The sequence below is a fragment of the Ursus americanus genome, chromosome 27 (assembly GCF_024610735.1).
Source record: "Ursus americanus isolate L20-20 chromosome 27, mUrsAme1.1.p, whole genome shotgun sequence".
NCBI lineage: Eukaryota > Metazoa > Chordata > Mammalia > Carnivora > Ursidae > Ursus > Ursus americanus.
Window position 1 is genome coordinate 3976219 of NC_142153.1, and position 21817 is coordinate 3998035.

A 21817-nucleotide genomic window follows, 5' to 3' on the forward strand; every position below is an offset into this window, starting at 1 on the left:
GTAAGGAATAAAAATGAGCTACTACTTGAAAAGACTTAAAACATTTTTTCTTAAGATTCTGTATGTATATTTACAATAGGGGCTGAATATCTAGTTGTTAAATAACATAATTTTTTTTTTTAAGATTTTATTTATTTATTTGACAGAGAGTGAGAGCACAAGCCAGGAGACAGAGGGAGAGGGAGAAGCAGGCTCTCTGCTGAGCAGGGAGCCCAATGCGGGGCTCGATCCCGGGACCGAGATCATGACCTGAGCCGAAGGCAGCCACTTAACCAACCGAGCCACTCAGGCGCCCCTCAGTAGCATAATTTAACTAAAACTGTTATTTAAAACCTGGTTATCATAGATTATTATTTAAAACTGTTATTTACAAGCTGGTTATCATACATTAAAACAATTTACCATAATGCCTTTAAGATACAGATTTATAGCCCATAAAGACAACAACACTGTAACTGAATACTAGAAAAGAGTCAACATGAATCATCGAAAAAAGTTAACCAGCATTAAGTACATGCATTTAAAATACAGAAAAGGGAATAATAATACAAAGAATTACATCAAAAAATGACCTAAAGGAACCATCTGACCATTTTAAGGAACAAGTTTCAGTTTTTTAAATGAGGTAATAAAGTAAATTTTGAATATTACCATAATTCCTTAATTGTAACTATTAAAAAGTGTTGAGTTTTTTAAAATTCTGCATTTTCCAAAAATATTATCCAAATGATGAAATCAATATTCATTATTATCCCATAAGACAGATGAAATATTTTAAACAGTTGTTTTGGATTTCTTTTCTCTCTAAATATTTAAGTATTAGAATGATGTATTTCAGTACCATGAAAAGGTCTCAGAATCAATTCTAATTCTCTGTTCCTGATTTTGGGTGGCAATTCACTCTATAACATTTTCTATTTTTCCTAGAAGCCAATTAAATATTTCCTAATTAGTGCGATTTTAATGGATATCTTGTGACTGAATTAATAACATTACATTACAATCATATTTAATCGAGCTTTGCTGTTGATAATCCCCCTCATTTTATTACCTAAAATTCTATTTAAAGACTAAGATTCCAGTTGTGTCTCAGATTCCTAAGCCACAAGATGCTGAGAGGCTGAGCAATAGGTCTTTAAAATCCTCAATTGGCAATGATGTAATAAAGGCTCATTAACTCAGACTAACTGTAAAAGGTCATACTGAATTGAGAAGTTTTAATTTTAAAAAGAATGATTTTGATCCTTTCACACATGGAATAACTGAAATGAGGTTAACAGTATAGGGCTTTGGAGAAGCCGCATTAATAAATAGATAAAAATTATAATTAGAATTTCAATTATAAAGTAAACAAAGTCACCTAAAGTTTTATCTCCCCTTTGGTGTTTAGGATTTCACTTGTTTCTGTTTTTTTTCATTTTTGCTACCAAATATTGAGTACTTCATATGACAAGCACCTTGCTTACATGGATTATCATGTAATCCTCAGAACACTCCCGAAAAGTTGGTATTATTACTTCATTGTATATTACAAAATACACTCAAAGGATTCAGAAAGCTATTTGGCTCTCCACCTCACTACCGATTTTCATAAAGCCCATCACTCTTACCTAAGGTAAGGACAACGGACAAATCAGCACAAAATGTTCACTGTGTGAAGAAAGTCTCACGAGCATGTTTTAATAGTGCTATATTTAGTTTATCTGATTACTATGTATATTACTAATGCTGTTTTTGAAGAGTTAGACACTTTACTTACTGCTGAATGCCCCTAAAGGATTCTTTAAGCCCAGTGAGTCCACTTTAGCCATTTGTGAACTGACTACAGAAGAAAGTATTCCTTTAAGAAAAGACTAAAATAAGCCAGGAGTGAGAAGATGAGGTAATGTTGTGTCTCTGTTATGTATTGGCTATGCACACCTGAGGAAAATCAGCTACGTCTTCTGAACTGCACACAATGTGCCTGCTTCTCAGGGTGCTATCACAGGGACAGTAATTGCCTGCCTGCCTACTTCAGAGTTGATGGCAGGATCAAACAACATAGCTTGTGTAAATTTCACGTAGTACCATATTAAAATTTGGCAAAATGTTTTCACTTTGTATTTTTATTTTTAAAAAGATCTACAGTGTTCCTGATATTATTTTTTTTAGAAAGCAATCATTTGAAGAGATTCAGCTTAAATTTTAAAACTACAAGGAAATAAATGGGATTCAGTCTACAGAAATTTTTCTTTAAAAAAAAAAAATCTGTTTTGCAAACTCAGCTACAATTGCATGAGGTGAATCTGAACATACATCCCTACCATGCCAAGCAGTTGGGGCAATTGGGGTAGTAACAATGAACGAAATAAAGTCTCTAACTGCTATCTATCTTTGTATCCTTTGTATCTAATAGTATCTGGCACACAACAGACCCCATGGAATGGCACATAAATAAATGTACACATGAAAAAGTTAGGCGCATAAAAATGACCAGAAAGAGGCCTGCCACTAGAAAGCTGCTTGTATACTGACCAAATACAACACTCCCGTTGTTCTCAAAGACTTACTTGACTCCAGGCGCCCTGTTAAATCTGCTCCACTACGACAGTACAGTGAAGGAGATGGAAACGGAAGCAGAAAAGCCCGAGCCCAAAACTCCAAAATCTGATACACCTGCCTCTCCTTTATCAGAGAACTAAAACCGAAACAGATGAAAACCAGGCACATCCCTAATTTTAAAAGTAAACTCCACGTGTAAAACCTGCTTTTCATCAATCAAATAAATTAGGAAAGGCAGCATTTCTAGGCCATTACCCTTGGGTCGACATCGCACTTACAAAATCGCTTAACTAATTAGTCTAATCATTGCTTCTGTTCCACACAGCTGTAGCTGCCTAATTACCTAACTCAAAATGTTCGCCCAACCCCAACATACCAAGCCCCTCCACAGCTCTATTCCTTAAACAATTTTTCCAGAAGAACATTAATGACTCCACCACATGTAAAAAACAAGGACTGATCTGGGAGCGTGAAAGAGATCCCAAAGTTTTGGAACATTTTTTTCCTTAGGAACTTTTATTTATTTATTTATTTTTTTAAAGATTTTATTTATTTATTCGACAGAGATAGACAGCCAGCGAGAGCGGGAACACAGCAGGGGGAGTGGGAGAGGAAGAAGCAGGCTCATAGCGGAGGAGCCTGATGTGGGGCTCGATCCCAGAACGCTGGGATCACGCCCTGAGCCGAAGGCAGACGCTTAACCACTGTGCCACCCAGGCGCCCCCCTTATGAACTTTTAAATAACCCCTCAGAAATATGCAAATAAAGAGTAGGGAAAGTAACTCTGGTTTCTGAAATTCTCTTAATCAATCACTGTTTTAAAAATTTCTATCAGGGCACCTGGGTGGGTCAGTCAGTTAAGTGTCTGCCTTCAGCTCATGTCATGATCCCAGGGTCCTGATACGTGGTGTGGCGTGGTGTCCGGTGTCTCTTTACTCTGCTCAGCGGGGAGTCTGCTTCTCCCTCTGGCCCTCCCCCTGCTCATGCTCTCTCACACATGCTCTCTCTCTCAAATAAATAAATAAAAATTAAAAATTAAAATCTGTAGCAAATGGAGGAATGACAGAACAAAAAGCATGTTTTTGCCCCAGAGGGGAAGGTGTGTACTTATTGGACTAGAGCCTGCCATTTGGCCTGGGGCTTCAAAACCAACAGCAAACCATAGGACTGTAGGAACACTTTACATCGACAACAGCCTGCAAAGTGAGGATATCAGATAAGGGTAGCTTGTGTTCTGTGCCCTTTTTTTTAGACTACCTCTATTCAATTCCTCCTGTTTTAAAGTTTCTCTTGGGAGGAAATAAAAAGCATGCCAGAGAGAGCAACAAGCCATGAATAAGATAAACCCAAGCACTGGCTAAGGATGAGTAACCAGCATTGGTGAACATCTCCTGAGTCCTAGCTAGGCACTGTGCTTACGTGTTAGAAGCACATTCGGAAGAGAGGTTTAATTTGCCCTATAACCTCGGGGAGCTTGTTACTGGGCCACTGGACTGATTTCTTCTGGTCTGGGCCTCTTTTTCGCAGGCACTCCAGAATGAGGTTTTTGGTAAAAGAGAAAAAAGAGACTGAAAGGAACTGAGACAATCAAAGCAGTATCAAAGGTACAGGGACGTGGCTAGTTATCCAGTGTTTTCTTTCACTTTTAATAATAGAATGCCAAAGGAAGAAAAAAACACTAATTTTAGGCAAAAAAAAAAAAAAAAAATTACCCAGAAGAACAATAGGGTGGATGATTTAATGAGGATACGAGGGATTAGAAATTGTTACAGCTCTGTCAATAAATTAGGGCAGATTTTGTTAACTCTGAGGTCTGACTACATTTTCTATATAATGCAGCTCATGGTACCTTCTTTCCATATAATTTGTATTTTAAATAAATTTACAAATGCAACAAGGTATGTCCTAACAAATAGGATTTATTGTTGTTACTTTAAGCCTCCTCTCAAGACCCAACCTGGAAGGAGACTAGGACCAACTACCCACTTAACAGATACTGAACCAAGTGCCTATCACACGCTCTGCACTGCGTTACCATCAATGGTGAAGTGATGATGTCTAACCCTATTCTCAAGAAGTCCACAGTCTAGGGGGAAGGAACTGAGTGACACAAAACAATACTAACAAGAGTGCTAAATCTCAATAGTGGTAATTCCATCCATTGTGTTAATCAAGCCAGAAATCTATTTTATTCCCCTCTCCTTACATCCCATCAATAAGCAGGTTCTACTGATCTACACAAAATGTGGCTTATTTATTTGTCTGTATCACAACTGCCACCATTCCCATCCAAGAAACCTTTCTCTCTCACCTACAAACACCTCCTGAGTGCCCTGCTTCCCTTCTACAGTGTAGAGAATGGAATGAAGAAGGATCTTTTTAAAGATTTTATTTTTAAGTAATCTCTACACCCAACATGGGACTCGTTCACAACCCCAAGGTCAAGAATCCTCGCTTTACCAACGGAGCCAGCCAGGCACCCTGAGAGTGATCTTTTTAAAATGCCAAACTGCTTAAACCCCTTCAATCACTTCCCATTTTCATAGGATAAAATCCAAGCAGCCTACTTTATAAGGTCCTGCACTATCTGCTTCAGCCTACCTTTCTAATTCCCTTCCCTCCCGGCCCCATTCCCCCACCTACCACCTCCTTACTCACTTCCCATTCTTCAAATGCTAGGCTTTAGCCCACCCCTGGCCTCTGCTTGCTATTCTGCTATATGGCATATGCTTCTCCTGGCCAGCCCCATTTCATGTGCCATGAGCATCTGTTGTTTCTGCCTACCCGCACTCTCTTCTCATAACAGAACACCTCTTTTCTTCTTTAAATCATCTTTCCCTTATTCTCACTCCATGTAGTTAGGCTTAAATTGACAACTTCCCTTCATTCTTACCTAGGGCCACGCATGCAGCCATGTGACTCAGACCTAGCCAAGGTATTCTATTCCCTTGGCCATAGAGATAGACACATAACTCAAGCTAGTCCTATCAAAATTAAGCGTGGGGATTTTGCTGGAAATATGGGCAAGAGGCATGCCAGGGGGCCAGATGCTAGGTAATGGCACTATACACTAAACAGAGGCTACGCTGTAGAAAATAAAAAGTCTGTCCCCACTCCCCTCGAGTTCAGTCCTTCAGACAACAAGCTCTGGTACATCAGGTTCAAGCTGAAGAAGAAACGACACAGGACAAAAAGGAGTTAAGTCTCTATACATCGAAAACCGGGGATGTACTGTATGGTGACTAACATAATATAATAAAAAATCATTATTAATAAAAAAAAAAAAAGGAGTTAAGTCTCTAATCCTGGCTCAGCCAACTACTACCTATATGATCTTGGGTCAATGAATTAACTCCTTGTTGTAGTTCTCAGTTTTTTCATCTATAAAAGTATCAAAGTAGGACGAGATCTTTTCTAGATACAGATCTAAAGATTTTAGCTCTGTGATTCCACCACCTCCTTTTTAAAGGCGTAAACTTAGGATAATGGCTAAAAGAGAGCCAGCCCTAACCTCTATCACCTAAAAAGCAAATGTTTCTGTCTGCCTCTATATGACGGTGGGTAAAATACAAATGGTGCCAGAAAGGAATATAGATTTGAGGGCCTTAAAAAGTTCACACGTTTCACTCTCAAAACTCCTCTTCTAGGAAAATATTCTATGGAAATAATCAGAGACACGGACACAAAGTTTACATAAAAACCTTTTGTTAAGGTGTATATATATGTCATCACAATGAAAAAAATAGAAACATCCTAAGTATTCAGTAATTGGGAATTGGTTAACCAAGTTACAGAAAAACCCTAAGATTAAATAGCAGGTGGCCATTTAAAAAACATTTTTGCTAAAACTAACATGACATTGTATGTCAACTACACTTCAATTAAAAAAAAAGATGCTCCTCAAAAAATAATAATAAATAATAAAGCATATTTGCAAATAGTGTTAATGAATGAGGAAATGTTCATATTATAATATTAAGCAAACTAAAACACCATGTAAAACTGTATACTATATGAACACACATACACATACATGCCCAGAATAAGAGAGGAAATAGAAATGTCTCAAAAAAGGTTAACAAGGGGGGGCCTGGGTAGCTCAGTCCATTAAGGGTCTGCCTTCAGCTCAGGTCATGGTCTCAGGGTGCTAGGATCAAGCCTTCAGGCTCCCTGCTCAGCAGGGAATCTATTTCTCCCTCACCCCCTGCCTCCACCCCCCACCCCCAATTGTGCTCACTCATTTTCTCTGTCTCTCCCAAATAAATAAATAAAATCTTTAAAAAAAAAAAAAAGCTAATAGTGTTTTATCTTTGAGTAGAAGGATTAGTTGATTTTTGTTGTCTTCTTTAAATATTTCTGTATAACCCAATTAATCCACAATTACCAGGCCTTTTCCCATAATCAGAAAAAAAATAAAATTAAAATTTTATATTTTAAAGTAGAATTTTAAAAATTACACAATCCAAAGGGAAAACAAAAAGGGCTCTACATGCCCATATCTTCACAAGAGACCTGCCACGCACCTACATTTTCCATGATCTAGAATTCTCATGACTATGACATTCACTAATGGCTCAACTGAAAATAATACTGAAATGTTGTATTAACACAGTGGTCTTAGTTTTGCCAAAGTACTTTCAAATAAGTGAGGGGAGAGGAAAGCAAAACAGTGCCTCCAAAAACAGTTAAAATGTCCTCTAACCCTCTCCCATTAACCCAGCTGAATTTATCAACTCAGCCAGGTGATACCTAAAGCCTCAGGAAAGTAAGACATAGCACTGGGCTAGAAGCAGCTGACAGCCATAGCAAAAGAAAAGGAGGGCACCCTAAAGACATGTTTTACAGAGGTCCAAGCCAGTTTTACACAGAACTTTCTCCTAGTATTACTTGGAGGCTGGCAAGTCAAATTTGTTATACTTTTAACCAGACACAGCCATAGATACAATATTGAACTAAAAGTCAGCTTTGAATTTCCAGGTGTAAAAATGGGCAAACAAAAAACATTACAGAGGTGAACTCTGTAAGGTGTTGTGTTTACTCTCTGGGAGGACAAAGATTCTGGATAACAGAGTACGCACACATGCACACACCCCCAAAACCCAGGGAGGCTTCACAGTAAACCAGTCCCTTGGGTGCCCTCTGGCTAGAGGTCAACTATGACCTTCCCTGCCTGCTTTCATCAATAGCCAAACCTGATAAGGGCTGTGGAATGTGGAGGAGAGCTCTAGAATTTGCCACATTGTGACACCACAAAACAGCTAGTGACATATAAAATGATTAATTCATGTACATATAAAACAATGCTAAGGAAGGGTATTATTTTAAGCATTAAGTCCATGTCAGGACTTCTAGACAAAGGTATTTAAGACATTTAGTCTAGACTAAAAAAAAAAATTAACACTCTGAGTTAGCACCCCAAATCTATCTTTAAAATAAAACTTACCCATTTTAAAATTCCCTTGACTAAATTATCATAGTAATAGTTTGACTGAATGTTTACAATGTGCCAGGCACTGAGCTGAGCATTTCACATGCATGGTCCCACTTTAACCATCAAAAAAGTCCCATGAAAAAGGTTTTACCCCCATTTTACCAATGAGGAAATTGAAGCTCAGAGAATTCATACATTTCAAAATCACATAAACACTGAGAGGTGGAATTCAAACCCAGGTCTATAAATTCCATTAAGAAGTTATAATGTTTTTCAAACTGGTATATGGTAAATATTTTCAAGAGGTTTATACTTGTTTTATTGTGAACTTACTTGTATAACTTGTTGTGAACTTACATACATAACTTATATAAACCTCTAATTGCAGTTATTTCAATCTTGTGTCTAGCGGCCAAAAGGTGTGTCTCACTAAATCAAGGCAGGCTGCACCTGGCTGAAACTTGGAGAGAATACATTTTATATTTCAGCCATACTTTAAAAAAAAGGCGGGGGGGGGGTGGCGCGCCTGGGGGGCTCAGTCGGTTAAGTGGCTGCCTTTGGCTCAGGTCATGATCCCAGGGTCCTGGGACAGAGTCCTGCATCAGGCTCCCTGCTCAGTGGGGAGCCTGCTTCTCCCTCTCCCTCTGCCTGCTGCTGCCCCTGCTAGTGCTCTCTCTCTGCCAAATAAATAAGTAAAATCTTAAAAAACAAAAACAAAAACAAAAGAAAATCTCCTCAACCTCTGCCCAAAACTATTTGGTGGCTTCCCATCTCAGAGTAAAAGCTTGTGACAGTACAATTGTGCTTAGAAAAGTGTTTGGCACACAGAAGACCTTCAATAAATATTTTTTGAATGAATGATAAATTATCAGAGCCACTGTACCTTTCTTCTGCTTTCAAAAGTGAAGATGCATATGTCTTCAAGGAACTAAAACACCATGAAGAAACGGAAAGTTTGTCTTCAGGAAAATCACTGAGCTCCAAGTTCAGATGAGATAATAGTCGTTGCTGCAGTTATTGGGCTCCAGTTCTCTCTTTACACTGAAGGTTTGCCTTACATATTATTAGGTGCTTTTCCCCCAAGTCAGAGTTGGACAGAGTAATAAAGTGTTGAGGCTCAACTATAATGGAAGATCAGTGAGAAATCAAGATAAAGCAACTCTAAAATTAAGACAAATTAATGGCAAACAATGTGATTTATTTAAAGAGTTAATTTACACTCAAGTTTCCTGAATATATTGATTTCATAAATCAAGCGATCCCCACTCTTCACCCCTCAATCATACAACTTAAAGATGTATTGCTAAAATATGCTGAGGAAGCAATCTGGCACAGACTTTAAGAAAATAAACTCTCACTTGAATACGACTGTCTAGAGTTCAAATCCTGGGTCCTGGATTTTAAAATTATATATAAAACTTACATTAATATTTCCATTAGACAGTACTGATGTAGATGATCCTAAAAAACATTCCTCGTGAAAATTAAATTCAGGACAAGATATATGCTCTAAATTATAGCAGAAACTAAATGTAAAACTTAAATGAATTTTCAGAGTTCATAGGTAATTAACTTCAAACTCTTCCTCAACCAAAAAAAAAATTATCTTTGATAGGTACCTCTTCAATTCTAGAGCCATCTGAGAAGCTTTTGTCAGTATGCGATGTCTCAGAATTTAAGTAAGACCCAGAATCTGGCCATTCAGACAAATGAAATGTGCCTCGAGTCCCTTCAGCTAACCTAAGTACTAAACAAACACCCAGGAGCCAATAGCCTTTTTGCAGAGATCAACAAAAATGCAAAGGCTGGATGGCAGAAGATACTGAAATGCTACATGTTCTGAGACTCAGAAAGTTCTTGCTAGAAGAGGACCCAATATGGAAATAAGAGAAAATAGGAAGAAAACAGAAACAAAACCTAAGGAGAAAAAAATAAGCTCAGAAGTAGTACCTCTGAAGTCTCATTCAATGTTGGTGGGAATGCAAAAATGGTCCAGCCACTTGGAGGACAATGTGGCATTTTCTTATAAAACTAAACATACTCTTACAATATGATCCAGCAATCAGCTCCTTGGTATTTACCCAAAGGAGTTATATCCACACAAAAACCTACACCCATATGCTCTCAGCAGCTTTATTCATAATTGCAAAAACTTGGAAACAACCAAGACATCCTTCAGTAGGTGAATGGATAAACTGTGGTGTATCCAGACAATAGAATATTATTCAGCACTAAAAAGAAATGTTATTACGCCATGAAAAAACATGGCGGAAGCTTAGGTCATATTGCTAAGTGAAAGAAGCCAATCTGAAAAGGCTACATATTTCATGATTCCAATTATATAACATTCTAGAAAAAGGAGAACTGTAGAGAGAGTAAAAAGATCAGCTGCCAGGTACTGGGACAGTGGGGAAGGTTGAATAAGCAGAGCACAGAGCGCTTTTTAGGGCAGTGAAAATATTCTGTATGATATGATAATGAAGGATACATATCATTATACATTTTTGCCAACCCACAGAATGCAGAACACCAAGAGTGAATCCCTAATGCAAAGTATGGACGTTGGGTGGTGATGATGTGTCAGAGTGGGTTCGTCAATTGTAACCAATGTACCACTCTGATGGGAAACGTTGATAATGGGGGATGTTATGAATGGGTGGGGGTAGGGGATAAATGGGAAATCTCTGCACCTTCCTCTCAATTATGCTGTGGCCTTAAAACTGTTCTAAAGTCTTTAAAGAAAAAAAGAGTCATCAGCTACTGAAGAAAGCATGTGAATTGAGTGTACTTCAGGCTTATGCATACTGATGCAGAACTAAGGACTACATTAGGTTGAATAAAATGAACAGAAACTATCCATACCAAAACATCATTTAGTTAAAGGCTCAGACAAAAAAAAAGTTTTGGGTTTTGATGGAGATAGGATGATAAGAACTTTGTATACTGAAAATACGAACTGCATTAACAAGAATTCACGTCTACAATAGTAAGCTAAATGATTTTAGCTATATCAAACAAAACCAATGTTTTTCTGAATGGGAATTATGCTACTACATGAGGCTCATTCCTTTTTTCCTCTTTACTGTCTTTCCTATCAGCAAACATATTGCTATTTTCTCCATTTTAAAATCTCTCTTGACCTCCCTTTTCCCTTCAGCTATATTTCTCACCTTCCCTTTGCAGCAAAAATCCTTTGAAATATGTGTCAACGTTTTGTTTCCATTTCTCTATCCCTGCTCTCTTGAATCCTTACTGATTTTGGTCCCTAATACTCCACCAAAATTGCTGTTGTCAAGCCCCCGTTGCTAAACTCCTAAGTCAAGTCTTGACCCCTATCTTGGGAGCATCTGATTCACTGTCCTTCTTCACTTGGCTCCCGAGACTCCACACTCCCCCTGGTTTTCCTCCTACCTCATTAGCTGCTTCTCATTCTCCTTTATTGGTTCTATCTCCCAACCTCAGTGGGCAAGTAGCCCAGGTTCCTGGTCCTGAACCTCTCTGCTTCTCTATCTACACTCACTCTCTTGTGGATTTCATCCAATCCCTATCCTCTGACAACTCCCAAGTGTCCACCTCCAGCCCAGACCTTTGCTCTGAAATCCAGAGTAATATATCCAAGTGCCGACTGGGCAGCTCCAAAACTGAGCTCCTGATCCTTCCCCCCAAATCAGTGTCTCCCTTAGCTTAGTTAATGCAACTCCATCCTTCAAGCCGTATAAGCTAAAAACCCTATAATTCACCACTGATTTCTCTCACTCACATCTCACATCCTGTCACTCAGGACATCTTTCCCATTCTACCTTCAAAACATAACCACTCCAGTTGCCATCACCCATCTGGGTTCCTACAACAGCCTCTTAACTGGTGTCCTTATTTCTACCCTTCCCCATTTAAGTTTAGTCTCATAAGACACAGTAGCAGGGTGTCTTCTTAAAACAGAAGCCAGATCATGTCACATCTTTCTTTGAAACTCTCCCCCAGCTTCTTTGCTCACTCTAAGTACAAGCCCAAGCCTTTGGCAATAGCCTATAAGACCAGAGGCCTCACAGGAACTGGTGTCTGCTCCCCTCCCTCCTCACTCTACTCCAGTCACACTGGTCTTGTAGTTCCTGGAAGGCAGAAAGCATGCCTCAGCCTCAGGACTTAGCACTTGCTGTCCACTCTTCCTGAAGTACTTTTCCCTACACGAGTCCCTTTACCTTCCTAGGCCTTTCATCACAAGTCACCTCAGCGAGGCCATCCTTGATGATCCTATTTATAACTGCAACTCCACCTCATTCCTGATCCCTCTCCTCTGCTTTATTTTTCACCAAGTACTTCACACACACACACAGTCTGTCACACCTTGCAAAAGTAAGAATTTTTTGTCTGTTTTGTTGACGGCTTTACCTCCAGTATCTAAAATAATGCCTGCTACATAGGAGATGATAAATATTTGTTTAATAAATACGTGAGTGAATGAAAGAGGACAGTGATACAGACCTGTATATGATTTATGACAGCATACTCTGCAGCCTTTCCAAAGGATTATATCTTAATAAGGCACTTTGTATGTATATACATATTCAGATATTGTGGAAAAAAACCAAGCAGCTCCAATTTGAAAATTAAGTTAACCTGACAAAAAAACTGAGTAATTGTAAAAAAAAAAAAAAAAATAGTTCTCTAAACTGAGATACTCTAAAACACTCCAAAGGCACTAGGACTTCTCAAAACCCTAGATCTTGCTTCGCCAGAGCACACTGAAAAGACGGTCTCGATACGCATAGCTTTCCCGAAGCAGGTCAAAGTTACCAGGCAATAGAATGGGCTTTGATTTCTAAAAAAGACAGAGAAATTATGACACAAAGTACGAAGCACTCAATGTTTTAATAATATAAAAAATATGGGTGTAACCTATTTTCAGTGAACCTCTGAACTTAGATATCTAAGACCAAAAATCGGATTTTTTTTTAATACTTTAGTAATATACTCACACAATAGATAGACATGGGTGGGTCATATTTTTACAAACCACATTTTAAAAGAACTTCAACTATCTTCCATGTTAAAGGAAAGCAAAATAATTGCAAGAAACATTTACATGCAGAAATAAATTATTCGGGAGTAAAGTAACTCTGATGTGAGGCAGATAAAACCGAAAACTGACTTTTGGAAAAAAATGGAGTATCTTAATTTCTCTACCTTGTAATATTAATTCTCATATGTTTGCTTGTTTCTGAAGTTATGTATAGGAGCATGCATAGAGCAGAAACTCTCAACCAACCTCCAATTAGCCAACTCCAGGATAAACATTCACCCTGTAAAACATCCTAGCTGATGCCCATTATTACTCAGTGCCCACAGCTAGTAATCAAGACTCTGGCAAGTTCATGAAATTCTGCTCCTATCACTGAGTTGATGGTTACCAAGAATCAACTGTGTTTGCTCCCAAACTGATTTGTGCCAGTTGTATTTGCTACTGAAATTGTGTAATTCAATTAAATATAATGTAAAACAACTACGTATGGGTATATAAGAAAGAGTTGTTTCCATGAAAGCTAAAAGGAATGTTTTAGAAACAATACATTAAATGAGCATAAGAGAACTCTACCAACAATGGTTTATTTTTAAATTGTTTTCACTGTATAGAAATAAAACAAAACTTATATTTGTCATATATTAAGATTCATCATGCAAATATCCATACATATACCAAGAAATTACCGTTATCCTTTTAGCTCACCTGTGAACCTTCTTGATAGATATTATAAATTAAAACATTTTTTTCACAGACAACATAATCACAGATATATTTATTTTAGTAGTGCTTCTAAAACGTTGGCTTTAATTGCTTTAAGCCTACCAAGTTCTTTGAAACATATATTTTTATATATATAATTAAAATATATAAATATTTTTAACATAAACATACCTTTATGTAAGTTCATTTTAGATTATGCTGTATTTTATTAGATCTTTTTTTCCAAATAGAACCCATCAATAGAAGAGAGAATCAACTGACATACCAGCCAGACAAGGAAAGTAGGAGGAAATGAACCAAGAATGAAAAATCCGGTAAAATCAAAAGAATAAATGAAACAGGCCTCTGAGACCGTTACATCACTCCAGGCAAACACAGCCCACACCTTTATCTAATTCAATCAGATGCCTCTGCCACAAGGGAAGGACCTGTGTGAGGAAATTCACAGTGACACATTACTCTTATCTTTTCTGCCCTAGGTTGTCATTTGCAAGAAAGCTGTAACGAAAGTCACACACCTGGAGCTCTAAAAGCAGATCATGAACACCGTCTACAAAGTAGGGGAAAATTCTACTTCCCTAAAACAGGAGATGCAACAAAACCCCACAGTGAAGCCAAGAGCAAAAAATGATGACACCAGAAGTCTGCTGACTGGAAATTCTACTCCACTGTAACACAAGGCTAAATGTCAGAGCACCTACTCTGTCCATACATTTTTGGAAGGGTTCCTGGGCTTAGCTATTAAATAGACTGTGGTCTTCAACTCATTCATCGAACAAACATTTACTAAGTGACTACTATGTGCCAGAACACCACTCAAAGTACTAGGATTTCCCTCTTGGCAACCACAGTGCACTACAGGCAATAATAATATGGGGTACAAGAAAGAGCAATTTTACCAATTAATAGCTGTGCGACTTTAAGAATAAAAATAATTCCCACCCACCCAGGTAAGTAACCTACCATCCAAGTTACACAGAGATTTGTGTGGCTATGGGAGGCCTCGAGGGATTCAACGATGCTAAGAAAACTATGAACATATCTTAAAGGGGAGGAAAAGGAGAGAGACCAACACTCTCAGGAGGATGGTGGTGACCTTATGACATGAAAATGTTCATGAATCTGGATTAAATTTTTACAGTGGCACTATCTCTAGTATATGAGGGGAGGGGAGGAGAATTTGGGATGTGCTGGATCAAGATCAGTAGCTGCGGTAAGCAAAGTAGTCAGACTGGCTGGATCTGCTCTTTGTAATAACCCTCAGTGAAGGCTGCAGTCCCCTGGAGGCCACACCCACTAAAGAGGTCTAATTAAGTTCTAGGGGCAACCACTAAAAGGTCATTATTATCACCAGTTTAGATCAGAGTTTCTCAAGCATTCCTGACCCTGATCATGTGAAGTGTTGATGAATTGTGCCGCTTCAGAACTACTGAACCAGAACCTTCAACTGGCCCCAGAAATCTACAACCAGGTAATTCCTGTGATAGACAAATATGGGAAACACTATTTAGATCATAAAAATTACAGGACCTCAAAAGAGGGTTCTTCTTGGTAAAGTCTCCTTTTCCTTTTAAACAGTTCTCTGTCAAATTCAGGAGGAAAACACTATTTTCTATACATAAAAGTCTACAGAGAAACAACTTCCAAATTTTACTTTCAATACACATGAAAGCTTTGCAATCCTGCCTGAGCAGCTTAGGCAAAGGTTAAATCTATCTTTTTCTCCAACCAGAAACAAACAAACAAAAGGACATTCATTACACAAGCCATTTTACAAGTCATTTTGTTGACTGACCTCAGTAAGTATGTGAAGTGTGCTAAGCCCTACCCAAGCTTTGCTTAAGGTAAAGAAAGAACTTCACTTACTTCAAAAGACAAGACATGAAAATGAAGAGAGAGACCATCCACAGAATGGAAGAAGATATCTGCAGGGCATATATCTGACAAGGGCCTTGTATCCATAATATATAAAAAAAATTCTACAATTCAATAATGAAAAGACAAATACCCAATTTTGAAAGACAATCCAATTTTACCAAGAGCAAAGGATCTAAAGAGATATCTCTTCAAAGAAGATATACAAATGAGCAACAAGCCTATGAAAAGAAGCTCAACTACATTAGGGAAAACCACAGTGAAATAACACCCCACACCCACTAAGATGGTTAAAATCAAAAACAGAGAAAAGAATAAGTGTCAATGAGGATGCAGAGAAATGGGAACGCTCACACATGGTTGATGGGAATGTAAAATAGTGCAGCCCCTGTGAAAAACAGTTTGGCAATTCCTCCAATGTTAAAGATAGAGTTACAATATGACCCAGCAATTCATTCCTATGTATATATCCAAGAGAAATGAAAACATACGTCCCCACAAAAACTTGTATTTGCATGTTCAAATCAGCATCATTCCTAATAGCCAAAAAATGGAAAAAACCCATTATCTGATGAATGAATAAATGAAATGTGCCCTGTGTATTCAAATGAATATTATTCAGCAATTAAAAGGAATAAAGTACAACACAGGTGAGCACTGAAAAACTGTGCTAAATGAAAGGAGACAGTCACAAAAGGCCACATACTGTGCAGACTAGGCAAATCCATAGAAAGTAGATTATCAGTTGCCTGGGTTGGGAAGGGGTGACAGCCAATAGGTCCAAAGTTTATTCTGAGGTCATGAATATGCTCTGAAGCTGACTATGGTGACAAATGCACGACTCTGTGAACATACTAAAAGTCACTGAATATACACTTTAAATGGATGAGTTGCGTGGTGTGTAAATCTTATTGTCAATAAAGTTGTTTTTAAAAAGAATCCCATTTAAACCTTCATGAGCTTCAATTTCATCCTCTGAAAACGGGGACACCACCTATCTCACAATATTGTGAAGAACATATAAGAATACATAAGTTTACACACACACATGCTTCACACAGAGCCTGGCACACAGTAAATACAGAACACATGTTATTCCTTCTCCTCTTCCTATCCCCCCATCTTTGCATCATTATGCCTTGATTTCACTGTGTTTTCACCAAACTCAAAAACTGGAATGTATTTCAACAGAGGCCTAACCATGAGAATTCTCTCATGATTTCACATATGCTACACTCAAGGCTATTTCTGTATAGCTACCTGGAGAAATCCTGGAGCCTGCAAACAGGGCTGTCCACCTCCCAGACCTGTCACTTAAAAGTATTTGGGGGAAAAAGAGTAAGATTTTTTTTTCCTCCATTCCATTGTCTTACTGTGTTCTTGATCTCTAATGATGGTGCAAAAGCACCTCTACTAATGAGTAGTTTTAAAACCAGGCATATTCCTTGCCAATACCTATGCTATTCAGGCATCTTTCCTAGTTGGCTTCATCTACACTGAAAATCCACTGGGCCTCCAGGACAGCTTTAAGGGGTCCCAGGAAAGACCTTAGCCACGTGGGTATCGAGCATGACCCACCCTGATACTCACTGCAATGGTAGGCAAATCAGACGGGACTTGAAATTATGAACTATCCACAGCTTGCAACAAAAAAAAAGTCAACTGCAGTGTTCTCACCATCTTCGTAAGTTCTCAAACAACTCATTATTAATATAAGAGAAGACTCTCAGCAGGACACTCAAGTTTTACCATTTTATCAAAGGTTTTCCTCCATCTTGCTGAGTACTGTCAACTGCATGCTACCTGTTACACAATTTGTTCTTTTTTTTTTTTACCAGACTAATTCCCACTGTCAAATACATTTTTTTTCCTTCTCATCACTTTCAATGATTTAACCTCCACTTTCCCTTCCACTAAAATCCCATGCTTCCATACACTCTCACTGCTTTGTATTATCTGACATGATCAGGTAAGTATGTGCAAAACTAAAAACTTAGCAAAGCCTCTTTGGTGAACACATCATAAGCAACCAGATGGTCAAGTAGGAAATGACTGCCCAGGACAGCCAATGGTATCCGTTAGTGCATTTTTGCTTTAGAGCTGTGTTATCCAACATATTAACCACTAGCCACATGAGGCTATTTAAATTCGCCTAAATAAATCAAATTTAAAATTCAGTTCCTAAATCTCACTAGCCACATTCCAACTGCTCTCAGCAGGTACATGCGGCTACGGACTACCATACTGGACAGCACAGATACAGAACACTGCCATCAGAGCAGAAGGTTCTACTTAACAATCCTGATATGACAGAAACTTCATTGATTCTACAGAAGTTTGTAAGTTCAGAGTTCTTAGGTACATTATCAGTATTTACAGATTGTGAGGTCTGACTCTCAGAAGTACCCAAATGCATCTGAATGTTTTTGGCAGGTTTTCTTAGTGGTCAGTGGACAAGCTTTTTATTTAGAGCCTAACATAGAACTTAGCACGTGATAAGTACACTTAACTGAATAAATGAGTAGTATATTAACATCTGTACTTCAGTTTCTGCCTTAATTTACTTAGATATTAGTTCATGGAAAGCAATGGGATTTTTTCCAGCACAGGGGAATATTATAGGAAGAAATAAGCACCAGCAGGTGGGGCAGGCAGCTCATGGACCCTCTGAAGCCACTAGAAATAAAGCTGAAAATAAACACCTGCCCAGAGTAAACTTTGATACTCAAATGAAGTTTCAGCTCCAAGGAAGTATCTTGCTTCTTTAAACACTTAGGACTTGTATATTTTAGAGACACGAAGGAAAGATCAGCAGAGATGCTAGGAAAGATCATACAGCCTGCTGTCATTTCGCAGTATTTTCCAGATATAATTTTCTTAGAAAATATTATTAATCACAAAGGTAGCAATCATTCAACTCCATTAACTGCATTAACTGTACGTCACTCACTTTTACACCTAGATTTCCCTTTCTCCCAGTGTCCTATGAGTGAATCTATATTGTAACTATCAAATAACTTCTTGGAAAGGATTACAAAAAAAAAAATCAAAATTCAGAAAAGGGTGTAAATTTTCATGTACCGAAAGAAGCAGTTTCATTGGCCCTTAAGCAATAATCTTCTGAAGTCCAAACAAAAGAAGCTATAGCTTCTTCTAGTTACATTTTTCTTCTCGCCTTGTCCACAGACCAAATAGCCATAGGAAGAACCAAGCTGCTCCACTTCTATAATTTACTTTTTCTTAGCAAAAGTCTGGGAACAGAAGGTAAGAGAAAAGGGAGCAGCTGCCGCCTGATCTTTTTATTAATGCCCCCAGCTCATTCCCCATTCTCCTTCTCATTGTTTCAGGTTCCTTTTCTCAACAACCTAAGTCCCAGCTCATGGGAAGAAAAAAGCAGCCTTCTCTGTGTCAACACCCACAATTATTAAAAAAAAGTCTAGATTACATCTATGAGGTGATGTAATTATAAGTTAAAAGAGGTGAGCCTTACATTCAATTTTAAATTGTGAATCTGCTTTATTTTGAATTCCAATGAATTGCTTATAACTATATGGAACTCCTTACATAATCCATTTAGTGATCCCTTTAGACACTAAAAGTGTTTTTGAAAGAAAATTACACAATTTCCATCTCTTGAGCCAAACTACAATCCTGGTCCTACCACTCAAGCCAACACATATATAAAATAATGGTTGTTGATTAGTCATCCAATTTCAGAATCTAAACATGAGAGCCAAAAAGTTCAGTTTCTGCAACACGCAATGCTAACTTTGAGGACATAAAAGCAGAAAAGTAGTTAAGAAAATTGGACTGTTGAATTTAAACCTCATTCTGCCACTTATTAGCTGTGTTACTTAACCTCTCCAGACTTCAGAATGGAGATAATGACAGTACTGACCTCATGGGGTTGTCATGGGGACTAGAGGAGGTAATCTGTCAAAGCACACAGCAAGATCTCAATCAGTATTAGCTATGATGGTAATGATGCATCTCCTAGAAACTTAAATTAGCTTTTCTAAAATGCTCAAAATAAGCATCTTCCAGAAGTTAGGACTTCAGATGAAACTTAAAGGAAAATGTTGCTGCTCAGACAACCCACATGAAAATACTCTGTAAGAACAAAGAGGCCCAGGCTTGGGTCAAAATGCTTACTTTTCCACTTACCCGAAATCCCTAACTCCAAGAATAGACTTGAAAACCATCCATCAACATGTACAATTATTCTGACACATATTACTGACTGTGGCCAAAGACAAGGGAGTTTGATACTAGACGGTTGTTCAAAGTTAAGCAAGCCCCAAGAAATGAGTGGCAGGCCCTGACCAGGGCCTGGCACTCACATGGAAGAAGGGGCAGGAGTCAGCGACTCCCTCACACCACGAGTATGCCCAAGAGAAAAAATGTTTCACCACCTTTGTGCCCTGGACTGTCAACAAAGCCCTTGCAGATTGGCATCCACTGGGCCCCAGTTTGTTGACCTTTTGGGCCCAGCGGAAAACATGGACTGCAGGGACGTGTTATTTTTATATAAATAGATAGCATAAGCAAAGATTCATTATGGTTATGAGTTACACCTTATTTTTGAAGGAGGCGTGGAAATCTGGTGATCTGGATTTAAGAATAATTTGTTAACTACACGCTGCAAACTATCTTTTTTCCTCCACTGTAAACTGCAACAGTGATTGACACTGCCACTGCAGCCACTGCAACTAACACTAATTTGCAGCATGTGAAAAATGTCTTTGGAAGATGATCTTGTAACTCGGAAACACAGGAAAAGTACAAAGGGACACATTCTCAAAATGTCACCACTAAAATTCTTCCCAGCAAGCCTCGGAGTCTGCATACAATATCACAAACAACACAAACCGTCCAGGCATGGACAGTCTGAACAAATGCTCTGGAGAAATTCATCTGGATCCTGTATTCCTCTAACATAAGGCTAGGCTAGTTAAACTGTAAAAGACCTCAGAAAGAACTAAAAGGCAGTATTCGAGATAAATCACCTCCGCTCTCAGCAAAGGGAAACTAAGGATTTCTGTGTTTGGCCCAGACTACAGGGGAAGAATCCCTAACTGCTGAGAACCCACAAAACAACAGTGATTTAAAGCTAGACGAGATCCCCAGCCTTCTGTGAGCCTGACTCATATCCTGGGGTAAGTGGACTTTGGTCACCTACTGATTGCCGGATTATTTTTCGCAGACTGCCTAAGCTTCAATCATGTCTGAATTCATTTCTAAAAATTGGAAAGGATCAACCATCCATTACTCACCTCCTAATCCAACCCAAGCCCAAAGAAATGCTCTTTTCATAACTGCCATATGACAACATACCTCAGGTAAACCTCGAACAAACCAATCTGGAGGCCAAAGCACATACACATTTTAAAGTTCACATGGTTTTTGCCTCAGCTTAACCATGACTGAGATTAACCCATTACCACAATGGCATGTCAGTTTATGAATAAGGCAGGACAGATGACTCCAGAATTTCTAAAGGAAAAAAAAAATTCCCTCTAAAAGTAGTAACACCTTGGACATGTTGTTTGGTTGGGTTTTTTTTTTAAATCCCACTCATATTTTCCATCAGGATTAGCAAACAAATATATAAATACCAAGTTTTTAAAAAGTGAATAGAGCCGTAAAAGGCTCTGAATTTTTCTTTCTCTGAATTTTCCTTTCTCAATGAACTGATTTTCTTATTTTTATTTCCGAATTCCCAAGATTTACTAACCTAAAGAGATTTCCAAGGTATCCCATTTTTTAACTGCTACTATTTTAATTAAAAGCAAAACCGAACCTCTGAAGTACAATGTACATAATGAAGTATGGATTATTCTTTGTTCACAAATGAAGTAAACAGTGTCAACAAAATTTTTTTAAAGCCAACACAAACTGAGATTTGCAAATCAAGCTTCTTAGGCTTGCATTTCTAAAAATAACATTCAACTGTGGAATTTCACCTTTAAATAAGGTTATTTTAGCTTTGCAGCTTTAATCGCTCTCCCACATTCAATGGCTAGGATAAGAGTGATGATCCGTTCACAAACACAAATTGAGAGATAGTCAGAATGTGAAGTTAAGAGAACAATACTAAGTTAGTAATGCATATACATGTTTAAGCATGTTAACATAAAATGTTAGTGCTAGATGGCTCTGAGAAAGCATCTACCCAATCCCCTCAACCTACAAAGGAAGAAATTTTAGTTAGAGGTTAAAATAATTTG

The 21817-nt window shown here is 38.1% G+C and overlaps 1 protein-coding gene across 5 annotated transcripts in view; it reads right to left on the minus strand.

Annotated features, from left to right (window-relative positions):
• PSD3 (pleckstrin and Sec7 domain containing 3) overlaps nucleotides 1-21817 on the minus strand; it is a 701003-nt gene that overhangs the window by 499730 nt on the left and 179456 nt on the right. The gene's annotated exons all lie outside the window — the stretch shown is intronic.